The sequence below is a fragment of the Rattus rattus genome, chromosome 6 (assembly GCF_011064425.1).
Source record: "Rattus rattus isolate New Zealand chromosome 6, Rrattus_CSIRO_v1, whole genome shotgun sequence".
Lineage (NCBI taxonomy): Eukaryota > Metazoa > Chordata > Mammalia > Rodentia > Muridae > Rattus > Rattus rattus.
This window is the reverse complement of record NC_046159.1, coordinates 42379658-42385174: the sequence shown is the minus strand read 5'-3', so window position 1 is coordinate 42385174 and position 5517 is coordinate 42379658. Positions and strand designations below refer to the sequence as shown.

Genomic DNA, 5517 nt, shown 5'->3' with positions numbered 1-5517 from the left:
GGGGATTTTTGTACACTGCAGCTGCAGTGTCTTTACCTGTAAAATTGAACAAATGGAGCTGAAGCTGTGATATGAATATGTGTGTGTGTGTGTGCGTTTCTGCGATATTAAGTAATGATATTAATGTGTGTCTCAAAGTATCTTGAGTCGCAGTTCATCCTCCTCTGTGTCTTGTACATTCGTTGGGTTGTTCGTTGTGTGTTTCTGGCAAGGAAGAAAGACTCAGTGTGTGCACTTGGCTACTGCTTCCAGCATTTGAGGAAGTAGCCGCTAAAGAACCAGAAATTCAAGGTCATTTTCAATTTCACAGTAAAATTAAAACCAACCTTAGTAGTACCATGAGATGCCTGCCTCCAACAATTTAAAAGCTAGAAAATGCGTGCTTTAGGGAAGTGGATGGGAGCTGGAGATAAACTGAGAACAATATGCATCCCTATGCATGTACAAGGCGCGATACTATAATACATTCTTCTATAGCAACCAGTTATAATGACTATGAGCTGTTTCCTCCCAGGACTCAGGATGGGTCTATCATACATTAAGAGTTTGAGGCTTGCCTTACCCTAGATCTTCTAAGAAAGGGCAAGTGTGTGTGTGTGTGTGTGTGTGTGTGTGTGTGTGTGTGTGTGTGTGTGTTGTGTGTGTGTGTGTGTGTGAGAGAGAGAGAGAGAGAAACAGAAGAGAGGGAGGAGGGAGGTGGGAGGCGGAGAGGAAGGAATGAAAGAGAAGGAGGAGGGAGCGAAGAGAAGAAGAAGAGAGAGGAAGAGTTGAAGATGAAGAGAAAGAAAAGAAGAGGAAGAAGAGAAGAAGAAGAAGAAGAAGAAGAAGAAGAAGAAGAAGAAGAAGAAGAAGAAGAAGAAGAAGAAGAAGAGGAAGAAGTAGAAATAGAAGAAGAAGAGGAAGAAGGAGAAGAAGAGGAGAGTCATGTGGAGTTTCATAGAATATGTATTCTCTTAGGTTTTAGATAAGCAACTGTTTTCAGTAGAGGCATTCTTTTCAGTTATATTTTTGAATACTAATTGATAACAGACTTGCTGTGAAAGAACAGCATCAAGAAGAAGTCAAATAACAATTGCTATCATCGTGTGGTTTCGTGGTTTGAGCATAGTTCCCTCTGACGACTGTGCGCGATCAATTTGGATTTTATCCTCAGAGTGAACAGAGGAGAATGTTACATCTTCTAAGAATATGTAGATTTTTCATGAGTGTTACTTATCTTTTGGGCATCCACAGATGTAAACACAGGTCTAATCCGGAACCAACTATGTTGATCTCACGTTACCTTGCAGCATTTGGCTAGAGTATGTACTTTGCTCAGTTTGGTCTTCTCGCTCTGTAGATCGTTTCCAGTTGCTTTCTATGCTGAAATGAGCGAGTGAATAGCCAATAATATTTCCAAATCACCGCTTTCGAGTCAGATCTAGTGTCTGGAATTGATCAGATGGATCAAGAGAAAAGAGAACCAACATTGATTGCTTGACACTGCAGTGCATCGGGAGGAAATCCTCAGTCTGACAGAGAAGATCAGTCATTTCAACTACTTGGCACTCACAGTGTTGAGCTAGCATTTCTGACTGTTTTATCACAGACACACCTTTGTAAACCTGTCGATTAGAAGAAAGTAGCATGGTGGCTCGCTTAAGTCTATAGCTATGTAGATGCAGTATGTCTAAACTATTTCTGCTGTGAACTTGCACTATTTCAGAAGCTTCAAATCAGTGTCATGATACAGAAATGAATTAACAATTTGAGGTAGCATTTTAAATCAGTTAAGAACACATTCTAGATTATGATTATCAAAACACATTGATTTCTCTTTAGGAGGAGACAATTTGAAATTATAGAAGAAGTAAATAGCAATAGCCACGTCTAAAAGCTCTTAGTCTACGACGTGAAACGTGGGTTTATGTTATCAGATTCATTAGAAATTTCGAAATCCTGACTGTAGCTCTGATTTACTCTAAGTTGCAGAGAGTGAAAACAGCAGTCTTTCAGAGATTACTCAGAAGTGATGATAAGAATAACCTAGTGTGGAAGAATTTGGTGCAGAAGAAGAGAAATTCAAAATTTCTGTGCCTTACACCTTTCAAAACAGTCATGTTGTGATAGCTATATCTCCAGTGCTATGATGACGAAAAGAATTTCTGGAGCTTGTGCACATACAGACAGCATCGAAAGTATAAAGTCGAAAGGCTTTCGATTGATGTAAAATTGTGCAGAAAGTTGTAAAAGAGGATTGCCTATTTATTTCTCTGTCTTCCTGCTTGAACACATAGGCGCATGAAGACATGAGACAGAGAACAGACACGCAGACACACACAGACACACACAGACACACACACACACACACACGCGCATATCACACACACAATTCTTGGTGGTCATGTACTGGGAATATTAAATTGAAAAGTTATAACACTTGAACTCACGAAAATGTCCCTTGACCTTTATAATTGCCATTGATCATGAATACTATTTGCTTGAACCTCATGAATCCACATATGTAAAAATAAATCAAGTTGTCAGAATAAATAAAGACATGTCATGTGTATTAATAGAAAATTTACATTAGTTTATTATGAGTGTGATGTGTATCATTGTGTGTATGTGCTGCATGTGTGTGTTCCATGCAGTGTCTTCTGATTCCACAGCATGTTTATAGGTAGGATGGCCAGTTTCTGTGATGGGTCATTATCTATGAGTTCTATGTATACCAAAAGGTGGGGGTGTTAAGCTTGTTCTGCAAAGTCCACCTTTTCCCTCTTTACAACACAGCCCAACCTGATTGCTCCAGATTTGATATGATTTTCTTATAAGCAATTGATGAAAGGTTATTTACTTATCATGAAAGTAAAGTTACATAGTGGGCTCAAATCAAACCTCTGGGTAATCTCCATTTTCTGTCAACATAGAGAGACTTGGATGTCATTTGATAAAAGGCTTATGACTGGTTATATGTTATGTCGTAGAATGACCAAATTGTTTGATCTTGAAGAAGTCACCATTAAATTTGGAAGACAAAGAACAAAAGAGCCAAATAAAGTTTGAGCAGCTACTGAGATGCAGACACACGCTGAAACTGAGTCTGAGCAAACATCAAAAGACGATGAGCTGTGCTGTAGCCTAAGTATGGTAATGCTACACTAGATTCCTTGAAGGAGGCATATAGAGTATGGAAAAGCACTCAACCTGGGTGTATTGACTGACACTGCATAAAATCTGCATTCAGAAATATACCTACTGTGAAGATGTTTCACCTCATCTCACCTGCATGAAGCTGTATCACTGTGATCAAACAGTGGACTAAGACTCCCTGCACAACATTGTTATATAAACTTCTCTTTCATGATAAACTTGCGTATTCAAATGAGTACAGAGCATATCACATACTGGAGGGAAATCTGTTTCAACTGGCACAGAGACAGTCTGAATCATATACTCAGTAAGTCGTATTGATCATCCCTCTGGAACAACTTTCAAGGGAAACATCCTGTTTAATGTCATATACCTAGTGATAATGAATATGCATTTGATTAAATCAAATGCATCATGGAAAACAGATGCTCACAATTAATTGCAAACGCCTAATCAGCCAATCAAAACAGAAATATCCACACTGAACTCTGAGTAAACAATTCCTCCTTCTGGAGAGGTCCACAAATTAAAGCTACACTGAATCGCAGTTGCTTACTCCCTTTGTCTTTCTTTGAATAAAGTTTCTTTGTCACCTTTCTCTCTGTTACTTCTTGTAATAAGATGAAAACATCCTGGAAACACCTCACTTAGACAGTAACCTCAGATAAAACTGATAAGCATCTTCTTCAAATAATGACACGAATTATGGAAGCTCCAAAAGAATTCTCCTGTTACTTTCTTGTAAGAACTTCTAAGAATGACACAAGCCATGTCTAATCTCACGCCTATTCAAAGAAATCAGAAGTTATAAAAAAATTCACCCTAGTGTTGTTTTTTGTACCAATTTCAACTTTAAGATATTAAGTACAATCACATTGGAATTCCTTTTTTCTCACAAGTTTTGATAATGTCACCTACAATTAAGCAAGAGGAGAATCCTTAATGAATCTCTCTAAAATACATTTGCATGATAGATAGAATATTAACTCTAGAATGAGAATATTAGAAAAATGCTTGTTTCTGTGTTACTGCATTGAAAATGTAATTTATACCCCTTTATACCCCTTTATACCCCTTCGAGCGATAGCAACGAAAGATGGCAGCCACCACAGGCTCAGGGAGTAAAATGTCCTTCAGAGATTTCACGAATGTTGGAAGAGCTGGAAGAAGGCCAGAAAGGAGTAGGCACAGTTAACTAGGGTCTGGAGGATGATGAGGACATGACACTCACAAGATGGACTGGAATGATAATTGGGCCTCCACGAACAATTTATGAAAACCGAATATGCAGCCTTACGATAGAGTGTGGGCCACTCTCGTATCCAGAAGCATCCCAGTCTGTGAGATTTGTAACAAGAGTCAATATGAACGGCGTGAGCAGTTCCAATGGAGTGGTGGATCCACGAGCCATGGCAGTGCTGGCAAAGTGACAGAATTCCCACAGCATCAAAATCATCCTGCAGGAACTGAGGCGCTTGATGATGTCAAAAGAGAACATGAAGCTGCCACAGCCACCAAAAGAACAGAGTTACAGCCATTAGTCACTAAGGCCCCGGCCTCCCTTCCCCATCCAACCCAAGTCTTCATTTTCCACAGTAGTAATTTTCTAGATCCATCTGTAGACCTCAAAGTACTGGAGAGGGAGCCCCACTTAGACTTCATCCTGAGACACTGCTCTGATACTAACTTCTTGTCCATTTGAAATACCTAAGTTGTGCTGTGTAACATCATCTGACGAGTATAACTGCTGTCTGCTTGGTTGAACTTATGGGATCAATAAGGTGTGTTGAAATCGGTTTCCTTTGGGAGTGGTGGGCACAGCTAACGCAACTGTGGACAGACACGTCTCACACAATCACCTGCTGCTGGCACTTGGCCTGGGTATGCCTTTGCCCACCCCGCCCTCTGCCACAGCTGTGTGGTGGCCCTTAGAATAGATGGGGAGGTTTCAGGTAGCAGCCGTGGGACTGACAACCACTAGGCTTGGGCTGCTCTGGCTGTACCCATGCTTTCTTAAGTCTTAAGTGATTGCCCCATCCAAGCTATGGTCCCCACTCCTCTACTCCCACCCTTGGTCAAAGCTTAGATTGTAACCTCCCCTCCCCTGAAATTCGTCGTGGGTGAGGAATTCAGAGCTTCCAGTCTCCCCACCTTTATCAAGGTGTGCTGCATTCCCCTCCTCAAGTCCCTTGTTGCCCATCATCACTCAACACTTGCTGTGGCCAGAAGCCATCAGATGAGGTTGAAAAAGCCTGGCCTCCCTCCCTTAGCTCTGGACCACACTAGTTCACCTGACACCATCCTGGGAAGGGAGCGCTGGGTCCACGGCCCTGCCACCACCATCAGCTCTTGACCTTTGAGCTCAGGTCTAGAGGTGAACAG

The 5517-nt window shown here is 41.0% G+C and overlaps 1 pseudogene; it reads left to right on the top strand.

Annotated features, from left to right (window-relative positions):
- Window positions 1-4231: 4231 nt before the first annotated feature.
- Window positions 4232-4676, top strand: LOC116903451 (annotated as a pseudogene).
- Window positions 4677-5517: the final 841 nt, after the last annotated feature.